Here is a 12,384-nt window from a genome sequence, read left to right as displayed (position 1 = left end):
TGTGCTTAGCCTGCCATACTGCTGGAAATAAAAATCTAACATATTTATTTAAGATTGATAAAATGATGAGAAGGAAAGGTAATCAAACGGAGGTTAGCCTTTAGGACCTAGAATTGCCCACACTGTACTGAGGGCATTTCATGAACACCCTGAACAGTGCATGAGATGCCTTAATGAGAAGCCTCTCACAGTGTGGCCTGCCCACCAGAGTGGCAGGCCCATGGAGACTTCATCTGCGTGGCACCCCACCCCAGAGGACATGACACCGAAAGTAGCATGAGAAAACAAGAGATTTTCAGGGGCCTTTCTGCTAGAAGGAGTCATTTTATCTCCCAAGGGATTAGAGGCCCCTCAGGAGAGGAAGGCCCCCAAGACTTGTTCCCCAGCTGCTGGTGCAGCCCTTACCAGAGCCACTGGGGCTTGGCCTTATCTCGGCTTGGAATCCAGGGTACATGTTCTTCCATCCCAGTAGTCCCTTGGGAGTATTCAGAATAGATGTAGGGGGACCTCAGAGTGCAAGCTGGCCTCAACTACTCCTCCCCATTATCCATATCAGTCCCTCAGTCCTCTTGATCCCACCTTCTAAATAGCTCTAGAATCTGCTCACCTGTACCTACTCATCTGCCACCATTCTGGCCCAGCACACTACCATTTCTTGCCTGAAACATAATAATTTCCTAACTGATCTCAATGTATCTACTCACTATCCTTCCCTTTCCTTCTATATTCATTCCCCACAGCAGCCAAAGTTATATTTAAAAAAATGAAAATTTGATCCTATCTCTCCTAAACTTTTAGGTGATTTCCTATGACTGCTTGGATGAAGTCCCAGGTCCCTAACCTGACCTTCAAAGCCCTGTTTTATAACCTCACCTCCAGGCATTCCCTGCTGTGTTAAAACTGCTTTGGCCCCTTAGTTTCTTTGTTTTTCTGAACACAGGAAAGCTTTTTCCCTGAGGGTGCCTGTGTCTGCCCTTCCTTCTCTGAAGAACATTCTTCATCCTATTTCATTTTCTGACTCCTACTCATCTTGTGGGACCCCACTGAAATGTCCCTTCCTTCCCCTCATCTTCTGTCTGTTAATGTTGTTGCTCTGAGCTCCCTATCTAATGCATTCTATATGTCTTCATGTCTTCTTGAGAGCACTTACCTTAGCTGTGATCCCATAACTATTTTTGTAGTTTCTGTTCCTTGCATGTGTTCCCCACTACCTGGTAACAGCTGGTTCATGTATGTCCTGCTCGTCACTGTATCCCTGACACAAAGCACAAAGCCTGGCATGTAGTAGATGTTGTTCATTCAGAAAACAAGTCTGTGTATGAATCTGGCTTCTGCTACCATCCCTTGACTGGAACTGCTCTTTCTGAGTTCACCTGTGGCCTCTTCATTGTTAATCCAGTGTTTCTTCTCAGTCTTCATACTTGACACCTGTATCTTTGAAACCAGTGTCAACCCTCTATTTCTTTAAACATTGTCAAGTTTCCTCTTCCTTTCATTATGAAATAGCATTTTTTTCTTTGTTTTCTCCTCTCTAAGCCACCTTTGCTGCTGTCTTTCTCTGGCTGCCACTTCCATGTTAGCGTCCTGCATGATTCCAGCCTTCACTTTTTCTCCTAGAGTCTGTGAGCAGTCTTAGTTCTGTCTATGGCTCCAACCATCATATTTATGCTAGTGAACCCCAAACCTGCATATCTAGCCCTGACCCAGCCCCTGAGCACCAGATCCTCCTTTCTCCGTACATCCTGAAATGTTTTCATCTTGATGTTGCCCAGACACCTCAGTCTTCACATTTCCCAAATAGAGCCAAATGTCTCCCCCGCCAATTTTGTTCCTCTTCCAGCATTGCCAGTCTGGCTAAAGAGTCTCACCACTGACCTAACCTCTGAAGCTAGAAGCCCTGGCATCATCTTGGGTACTTGGGCCAGCTCTGGGTGCCACATCCAACTGTAACCTCAGTCTGTCTCTTGAATCTGTGCCCATTCCTCATTTCTCTGTACTGCCTCAGCCTCCGTGCAGTCCCTGCTGTAGCTGGTTTGCACTGTTGCCTCGCCTCTTACCTGGGCTCCCTCTTTCTCCTCTGGTCCATCCCCTAGCATTAGTGCCAGAGATCTCAGCCCAAAGAGCAGAGCTTAACCATGCCACTTCTGGCTCCACTCCACCTTTCTCCCTAATGCCTGCACAATGAAGCTCATCCGCGTTAGACAATATGTAAAGTTCTTCACATCTACCGCATTTTCCTCGTTTGCCCACCATTTATATTCCTCTGAATGTGCTGTCCCTTTTCATTACACATTTATAGTGCCGAGCAGGGGCTTTCAAACATAAGCAGACATCAGAATTACATGCAAGCCTTGTTAAAACACAATGCTGGACCTTACCCACAGAGGTTCTAATTTAGTAAGTCAGAAATGGGGCCTGATATTGGAATTTATAACAGGTTCCCAAGGGTGGCTGGTTCTGGCAACTCCTCTGAGAATTGTTTCTGTAGACCAGTGAAGAGTGGGGGCCCAGAAGCACGGTCCACTTCCTGTATCACTCAACCTCTCCATGCCTCAGTTTACCTTTCCATAACAAGGGTTAATGATGAGGTACCTCATAGGCTTAGGAGAGGATTAAATGAGTTAATATTCAGAAAGCACTAAAAACAGTGCCTGCTTTATTATAAGTGCTCAGGAAATGTTAGCTGCCAGCATTGTTAATTATTATTTATATCATTATTCATCGCCTTGGTGATGAATGTCTGCCTTGCTCACTCTTTTCTGCTCATAGTCTTCATTCTTTCACTCACAGTCTTCTTTTTTTCAAGAATCAGCATATTTTTAGAGGTGCTTTGGAAAACCCTGGCCCGTGGTCCCACCGCCCTCGGTCTTCCTCAGCCTCTCCACTGCACTCACAAGCACCAGGGTGCATGTCCTGTCAGAGCCCCCGCCATGTGGCCACATAGCTCTCCCCTCCTCACTGGGAGAGTCTTGCCCACCATGCACTCTACAGGCTTCATTTTTCTTCTTGAGTATATTTTATTGATTATATAGTTACAGTAGTTCCAATTTTTTCCCCTTTGCTCCTCTCTGCCCAGCACACCCCCTCCACTAGCAATCCCCCCCAACCTCCAGTCCATGCCCATGGGTAGTGCATACAAGTTCTCTGGCTTTACGCTTTCTTATATTATTCTTTTAAAAAAATTTTAACTTTTTATAACAATAAAAAATAACAATCCCCCCCTCTCAGACTTAAGACCTTTTATAATCTTATAAAGGACAATGGACAAAGGTCTTGTGCTCCTCTAGCTGCTTCAAGCTGGGCATGGTCATCGTCCTACCTACCCTTGAGTCCAGAAATCCCTAATAAGAGTGGGGGTGTGGAGGGGAGGGTGGCCTTCCCACATGGGGAAGGATCATGCAGACTCCAGGTCAGTTGTCTGTCCCCGGACAATGGCATGCTCAGTTTAACAGGCTGGCATCCTTGTTGTATTTTGGGGGCAACAGATTTGGCAACAGGGTTAAAAGACATCATTTAATCCATAACCACCAGATGACAAAAGGCAGGTATTAATTTTTCAATGTCCCACATTAGGGAAAAAAGGGGCTTCTTTGGAGGAAGGCACGTCACACCTGTCCCAAACCCTTTTGCCCACTATACTTAGTTTGGGCTGAGGGGAATATCTTAGGTTTCCCCCCTCTCAGACCTCTGGGCCCTTTCTGTCCAAGCCATTAGGATAGAAAAGAGAAACCAGTTTTAAAGTGAAGCCCACAGACCACTCCATTCTTCACCAACCCAGCCATTTAGTTCAGCCAAACCATTGAGTCTCAGGAGGCAGCGATGCAGACAGGATTAAGTGAGGCCTATACGTACAGACAATCACTCAGGTAATGAGATCATAGGCTTATGACCTTTGAAAACAGAAAACACATGTTAATTTATGCAACATAACCCACAAACCCATCTCTAAATCTGTAAGACTGTCTTATTGGAAAAACATCCAGTTGCAAGGCTTTGACATTCTTCTTGCCTGTAAATTAAGCATTTTTGATGATGCCACAGACCTAGTTTAACTTTCAGATGAAAACAAACTTTATTTTATTTTATTTTTTAAATGTGCTTTATTTTTTATGCTATTACAGTTGTCCCAATTTCTTTTCCCTTTGTTCCTCTCCACCCAGTGACCCTTCTCCCTCCAGTTGTCCCCCACCCCTTAGTCCATGCCCATTGGTTGTGCATATAGTTCTTCTCAACAGCTTCCTGTCTACTGCACTCCCTCTGTGCTTCATTCCTGTACCATCACCCTCCCTTTCCCTCTCCCCACTGACCTCCCCCCAAAATGTTCCCCATACTTATAATTCTTTTCCCACTCCTGTTGCCTATTTAGTCTGCCTTTGTTTCAATTCCCTAACTTCTGTTGTTGGTTTTTGTGATACAGTTTTCATTTATAATGTTAATAGTTTTGATCCTCCTTCTTCCAAACAAGCCTCTTTAACATTTCATATAACAGTGGTTTGGATATGATGAACTCCTTCAGTTTTACTTTGTTCTGGAAGCACTTTCTCTGCCCTTCTATTCTGAGTGACAGCTTCACTGGATAGAGTAATTGTGGTTGTAGGTTTTTGCTTTTCATTACTTTGAATATTTCTTCCCAGTCCTTTCTTGCCTGCAGAGTTTCTTTTGAGAAATCAGCTGATAGTCTTATTGGGACCCCTTTATACATAATTCTCTTCTTCTCTCTTGCTGCTTTTAAGATTCTCTCTTTATCCTTAATTTTTGACATTTTTTAAATAATGTATCTTGGTGTGGTTCTCCCTGGGTCCAATTTTTTTGGAACTCTCTGTGCTTCCTGGACCTGTAAGTCTATTTCCTTCCCCAAGTCAGGGAAGTTCTGCTTCATTATTTTTTCACATAAATTTTCATTTTCTAGTTCTTCTTCTTCATCTTCTGGCAACCCTATGATTCAGATGTTGGCCTACTTATAGCTGTCCAATAAGTTTCTGAGCCTCTCCTCATTTTCCTCACTTCTCGTTTCCTCTTTCTGCACTGGTTGACTGTTTGTTCCTTCCCTATGTTCTGATTTGTTGATTTGATTCCTGGTTTTCTTTCCCTCACCACTAGTTTCGTATGTGTGTTTGTTCATTTCAGCAGGACTAGCCTTCATTCTTTCCTCATTTTGTTTAAGATCTGCTGTTAGGTCTGTAAGCATTTTTATTACCAAAGCTCTGAACTGAGCCTCAGAAAGATTTCCTATCTGCTGCTTCGTTAGATTAGATATTTGCTGTCTGGTCAGCTGTGTCATTGGGATGTCTATCATGATCTGTGCCATCCTGACAGTTTTGTGTTTACCTTTGCTTCTTGGGCAGGGCTGTCACACCTCCTACACTATAGGGGGCAGAGCCTCGTGCACTCGTCACAACTGGGTGACCTGTCTCACTACGCTGTGGCATTTTCTGCAGAGGGTAGGGGGGTGTCCAAGATGGATTCCTGCCATTTATTCTCCACTGTGAGACCGGAAGCCTCCTCCTTCGTCCCCACCCCCTCTGGGCCTCACAGTCCAAGGCAATGAAGGTCTGCCTTCCCTGGCTTTGGAATTGCAAGCTGATGGGTCTGGGCTGCAGCTGGGGGTGCTCCCCAGGTGCTTCTCGCCTTCCCTTAAATACAGGTGTCTATGCTTACCACTGTCCTGCCTCCATCGCTGCTGCTACCACGGACAGCACAGCTTGAACTCTTCTCCCCAGCTTCACCCCTCCTACCTGTCCAGACAAGCACCACTTCTTTATAACTTCATACATTGGACTTCCATTCATTTTCTGGTACTTCTGGTTATTTCTGGTTGTGCGGTAGTTGTACTCCTTTTTAGTTGTGGAGGGAGATGGAGCGTGTCAGTCTAAGCCTCCATCTTGGCCGGAAGTCTCCTGTGTTTGTTTGCTTCTGTGTCCTAGGGAGAGCTGTCGGTCCTACTACGTTGTAAGGGGCAGAGCCTTAGGTATTCAACAGTAATGGGTGACCTATTTCACCACATTGTGGCGCTGTATGCCGAGGAGGGGTCTGAGAGGGAACAATGCCACTTGCTCAGTACTCGCCCCTTTTCCAGGCACCTCTCCCATTTTCGCACCAAACTGGTGCCCCTCTAGCTGCTGCCCTGGCCGTCGTTCCCCGAGTGAGTGGGTCTGTGGATGTTCTAGGTCTGTGGGGGCCCTTTAAACAAGTGGACTCTGTTGAGAGACTGGCAATTTCTGCCTCTTACCCAACCCCCACTGGTTTTCACAGTCAAAAGCAATGAGGCTTGATTTTCCCCAGTGCTGGGACAGTGAGCTGCGCAGTTTGGCGAGGAGCTGGGAATGCTTCCCAGATGTCCCTCCCAACTTTTTAAAATGTGGAACTGCACTTTCCACTGGCCTGCTGCTGCCGCTGCCACCACACCGCATCCTCTCCGCCCCTCCTACCTGTCTGGATGAGTATTTCTTCTTTATATCTTTGTTTGCTGGACTTCCATGTACTTTGATTTTTCTGGAACTTCTGGTTGTTTCTAGTTTTGAGGTCATTGTATTCCTTCTTAGTTGTGGAGGGAGACGCAGCATGTCTGTCTATGCCTCCATCTTGGCCGGTAATCGAAACAAACTTTAAATGAAAATAAGCTTTAAAGACAGTTAGCTGCACTACTTTATAGTCTCCTACTGAGCATTGTAATTGTCCCTGAATCACGATTTTTCTCTTTAATATTACCCCCTTGTCAGAAAGGGACTGCATTAAGTCCATTTTAAATTTATCCTGTTCATTTGCATAAACACAACAAGAGCAGCAAATGATCACTTATGATCTTTAAGTCTGCTTTGCTGGAACTTACACAAGGAACATTCAGGGTGACCTTCAGTCTGCCTTCAGGGCACAGAAGCTGAGCCACATACCTGCCATTCAACCTTGCCCGTAAACACCTGTCTTTTCCAAGTCCTTCCAGTTTTCCATTGCAAGGCTTCGTTTTTCAATCTGTTACATCATTGAGACTCAAAACTGATTCCTGATTAAAGGACCAAATGGATTTAGACTGTAGAATTGAAAATATGGTAAAATGTGCCCAGTGTAGGCAAAGGACTGAGTGCCAAGAAAAGGTGGAGAGACAAGAGGGATGTGGACACTTGGGGATCTTGTAGTCAGAATAGTGGGATGGACATGGCCTGTCTTCTTGGGAACATCTAAGTACATATCACTTAGGATAATCTTAACCACCATAGCAAAAATCTCCAAAGCTGTGGACACAAGCAATGAGGATATTTATTACTATTGTCATAGGATGTCTGGAGGAAGGGTGGCACCAGGGTGGTTTAGTCCCTGGGTCAAGGATGTCCTAAAGGACCGAGGTTCTTTTCTCTTTCTCTGCTCTTCCTTCATACTTCCTTCTCAGGGTCACAGTGTGGCTACAGAAGGTCACAATGCAGCTGAACAAGGAGAGGTTCCTGCATTTTCCTTTTAGAGCCAGGAAAACATTTCTAGGAACACCCCCAGGAGGCCTCTCTTCAAGTCTCAATGACCAGATTTGGGTCAGAAGCCCCTCTCTAACCTACCCCTGGCCAGGAGCCAGCATTTGCGTGGACTGGCTGAGGCCCCTGCTCTGGGCATAGGCGGCTTACTCTGAGTGGTGACCAGAATTGGAGTTCTGTTAAAAAGGAGGAAGGGAGAAGTGGATGCTGCTGAGGTGAGCAAAAGCTACGATATCTGACCCAGACCCCAGCTGCCAGTTTATTTGAGATATCACGGGATGAAAATTCAATGACTTTAAGAGTCTTCTCTACCCTGAGAACCTAAAATCAATTACTTGAAGTCAAAGTGAGGAGACCTTTCTTCTGTCTGTCCCACCTGCAGGTCCTGTGTTGACACAGCTGCCTTCAGGACACTGGCCCGGAGCCACCGTTGGGTCCTCAGGCTGCTTGTCAAGGGCGGGGCAGCAGCAACTTGTGCGGTTCCTCATGAGCCCAGCCTGGCACTCAGCACGGCCACATCTCTTTCCAAGGTGAGAGCTGCAGGAGGAACCCTGGAGCAGCCAGACCCCAGACACCTGGAATTCAGAGGGAGCTCCAGGGGGATTCAGTCAAGGTGGGCCACGCCCCCACCCCCAGGTGTGTAACTGGGCACGAGTCTTGCTTATGGTAAAATTGGAGGTTCCTAGAGACAGGGTAGTGTGGGAACTGCCCCCTGAAAGAAGGCTAGGCCAAATAAGTAAATATTCTGAATGCTGATACAGAAAACCATATCTCTGTAGGCATTTCTTGTTTTCTGTAGCTCTGTTAAAAACTGTTAGTCAGTTCACCAAAGTGGACTCCCAAACCACATGGATCTTGTTTTCTGCTTGTCAGATTTGTGGAGAGCTGTGAAATAGGCTTGTCTTCCCTCCAGGGTCTGGCTTTCTGAACAGAAAAAGAAAGCTGGTAAGAAACTGATGAGAGAAACTTCTACAAGGATAGCATATAATGATCATGGGCAGCATTGGGTAGCCACAGTGGGCAAAGTGTGGGTTCCATGCCAGGAGCAGTGGTGACAGCTTCTATAAATTGCCTACTAGCCTGACATTCTAAAGTTTTCCCAGTTCTCCCAGACACATATATCAGGAGCAGCTAAAATGAAATGTGCAGAAGGTTGAGTCTGAGGCAGTACAGTGGGATTTAGTTATAAGCGACTTCTATAGTATTCACTGGGGGATGAAGTAACACTAATTTATCTGGCCATTATATGTGGTGGTATATTTTATGTGTCTGTCTTAAATCTTCAATCAGATTGTCAACTCCTTGAGGGCAGTAATACAAAATATCTCATTTCTCTTATGTTCTTCACAAGATCAGTACTCAGTAATTATTTACTGGTTGATTTCTTTGCTGTGTACCTACACACTAAAACTTTATTAGTCAAGGGCCTAGAATTTTCATTCATTTGGGCAGAGTTGTCATCAGTACCTGTTGAGCACCTTCTGAGATGAACAGCATCAGATACCTTTGCCACTTGAACTGGCCTGAGGTTATTCATTTCCTAGGGCTGTTGAAACAAAACACTACAAACAGGGTGATTTAAAACCACAGAAATGTGTTGTCTCAAGATTCTGGAGGAAAGAAATCCAAAGTCAAGGTGTTGTCAGGCCCTTGCCAGCCCATAAGACTCCCTGTCTCTTTCTAGCTTCTGGTGGTTTGCTGGCAATTTCTAGTGTTTCTTGGCTTGCAGCCCCGTAATCCAAGTCTGCCTTCATTGTCACATAGTGTTCTCTCTACATGTCTCTATTTTCACTTGACTACCTTCCTATAAGGACACCAGTCACATTGGACTAGGGGCCCACCCTGCTCCAATATGACCTCATCTTAACTAATGACATCTACAATGACTCTATTTCTAAATAAGATCTCATTCTGAGGAACTGGGAGTTAGGACTCCACATCATCTTTATTTGGAGATCACAATTCAATCCAGAACACAAAGTAACCTCATTCACGGGAACAAGACTAGGACATACAAAGGGCTAGGGATGAATATTAACAGTGTCTCCTGGTGCTGACTGCGAGAAGTGGCAGCAGGGGCATGTGTCCTCTGTTTTCTTGTCACTCCCCAGGGAACTTTGCTTGGGTCGGGGCCCAGCTGGAAACACATGCTGTTGTCTGTGTGCCACTGGAGGAATCCCATGCCCCTATTGCTCTGCCTTTGCGTTGGGAAGAGGCCTCAACAACTGGGAACAAACAGACCATTTGGGGTCCAGGAAGCCTTAACTTTGGAGGAAAGTAGAGGAGCCCCACCTGATCCTGAGAAAGTTGTACCCTTTTCCCTTAGGAGAGGAGGAGCTACTGGGCCCAACCAGGGCCAGGCAACTCAAGGAGAGTTCTTGATGCCAGATATTGAACAACCTACTTGTTTCCATACCTAGTAAAACCTGGACGTCATACTGCTAACTTTCTGCCTCCCCGGTTTGGGATCCTTTAATGCAGGGCTGTAAACCAGAGGCCTGCAGGCCATTTGTAGCCCATAGATGTGTTTTGGTTATGGTAGCTGGTGTTCAAAATGTTTTTATATTTTCTGAATGAGCAATATATTTATTGGTTCAAAAATCAAATCGTTATAGAAAGAGAGCTAGTGAAATCTTATCCTGGCCTCCATCTGCCTATCTAGCCCCTTCCCCTGTTACTGCTTTTATTACTTTCTTATACATTCTTCTAGAGTTTCTTATTGGAAATACAAGTCAGTACAAATACACATTCTGCCTCCATCCCTTTCTTTCTTACATAGTTATAGTATACGGTACCCTTTCTCTACCTTGCCTTTTTCACTTACCTTCGTGATCTTTCCCTATCAGTATGTCCAGAGCTTTCTCACTCTTTTTTCATGGGGGTGTAGGACTCCACTGTATGAATATACCATCACTTATTTAACCAATTCTCTACTGATGGACAGTGGACACAGGTGATTTCAGTCACTTGCTGTTTATTACAAGTAATGCTGCAGAGAACTGTAATTTTGTACTATACTTGAACATGCATAATATTTAAAAATTCTGAAATATCTTTGACTTATCAGAAAAGACTGAGAATGCTGAGTTCTAATAACTGTATGTGGACCACTCTTTGGATTGTGTAGCAGCTGTTTCTAAGGGTCCCTAACATTAGGGCTGCTTCTGTTTGACATTCTCCTGCTACCTCTTCCTCCCTCTTTCACTGAGCATCTCAATGGGGCTGTTTTTTCTCATGGTAGATTCAGAAGGAAGGGGAAATCACTTTTGTACTCATGGTCTTTCAAGTAGGAAATGAAAGCCCAGGAGGTTATCTTTTTCAAGAAGAAAAGGAGAAGACAGATTTCTTTGTGGATGTGATTCTGTTTCTCTTGCTTGTGATAAGTTGATTCATCTGTGTTACTTGTCTGGGCGCTTGAGTGTACAGCCGGCCTTGTTACATCCATGCCTGGCTCTCATCTCTGAGTAGAAGGGAAATTCTGCTTGCTGGTTGCTTTAGCACTGCCAGGGAAGCTGCTTGGAGACCAGCACTAAAAATGAACAAGACAGCCCTGGCTGGTGTGACTCAGTGCATTGAGCTCCAGCCTGCAAACTAAAAGGTTGCAGATTCGGTTCCTGGCAGGGCACATGCCTGGGTTTTGGGCCAGGTCCCCAGTTGAGAGCATGTGGGATGCAACTGATAGATGTTTCTCTCACACATCAATGTTTCTCTCCCTTTCTCCCTCCCTCCCTCTCTCTCTAAAAATAAATAAATAGAATCTTAAAAAGAATGAACAAGACAGTCAAATGTATTATTCTGTTACATGTATTATTTCACCAGAACTCCACAAGGACGTAATAGTCCTATTCCCATTTTAGACAAGGAAACAGTTACAGAGTGAAGTCACTTGACCAAAATTCATAAATTGTACATGGCAGAACTGACGTCTGAATCCAAGAACTTCTGGCTGTACAACCTGATGTTTTAGCCAATATATTAGGCTGCCTCCAAGCCTTTTTTTCCAAGGGTGTGGCTTAACAGTTCTACTTCTCACCTTTTCAGCTTGTTGGCAGTGGTGGCATGGTAGAGATGCTCACGACAATGATAAGAGAACATCTCTGAAAATAGGTGAGAGGTGACATGTTTGAGAGATGGCATATAATGAGAAAACCAGAGGCCATGGCTCATCCTTTATGGTCTGTTACATGGTTTACAGTGAAATTGGCCCCGTTGTCCCCTTTGCTCTTTCAGTGCCCAAACATTTATGTAGCAACTTCTGAAGGCCAGGCACTGTGCCAGGCGGCTGATAAGACGCATAGGCCACACCCTGGTCCTCGGAGCTCAGTTAGAACAGATCAACAGAAACAGCAGTGCCACCTGGTGAATGTGGCATTGGAGTTACATGGATGTGCCAGACTGGGTCCTGAATATGATAAAAGAAATAAATTTACTTTTGGGGTAACAAGGTGGGTGGTTTACATTTGTAAACCTTCATCACTGCTGGATGAAGGAAGGAAGTGAGGCCCGGAAGTGGAGACTGTGAGTTAAGGTGTTGAGCCATTTTTCTGCTCACAGCCCAGGGTGACGGTGACAACGGCTGCAGCTCTGGAGGCTGTGGCTCTTTGGAGACAGGCTCAGTCAGGGCTGAAAAGTGGGCTGACAAAAAACCACATTTCGCCTTTGCTGCATCCCACCTCAGCTTTGCTCATTAAGTCACTGGCTTAATGGCTGAGCTGGGCTGCTTCCTCGTGGAGCACTTTCCCTGGGAGTTGGCATTCTGCTGAGGGCAAACCCCTGTCCTCAGGGGGGAGAGTGTGAGAGGAGGGACCCAGGAGGGCACAGTTCCTAGGTTACCATATTTGACATTTGACATCATGCTCTAGCAGAAGGATCTGCAGGGAGGGCCTCTTGTCACAGGGAGGGAGGCTCCTTTCTTGGCTTCTTA

At 45.3% G+C, this 12,384-nt stretch overlaps 1 protein-coding gene across 1 annotated transcript in view; it reads left to right on the top strand.

The window, feature by feature from the left end:
- Positions 1-12,384, top strand: part of CRACR2A (calcium release activated channel regulator 2A) — a 130,535-nt gene that overhangs the window by 13,600 nt on the left and 104,551 nt on the right. Inside the window, exon 2 of the mRNA XM_090273856.1 lies at positions 7,843-8,096. The gene's annotated coding sequence lies outside the window, so the exon portion shown is untranslated. The remainder of the gene's footprint in view (positions 1-7,842; positions 8,097-12,384) is intronic.

Source organism: Furipterus horrens, unplaced genomic scaffold (genome assembly GCF_987537825.1).
Source record: "Furipterus horrens unplaced genomic scaffold, mFurHor1.1.pri manual_scaffold_4, whole genome shotgun sequence".
NCBI classification, from domain to species: Eukaryota; Metazoa; Chordata; class Mammalia; order Chiroptera; family Furipteridae; genus Furipterus; species Furipterus horrens.
This window is presented reverse-complemented; position numbering and strand designations above follow the sequence as displayed.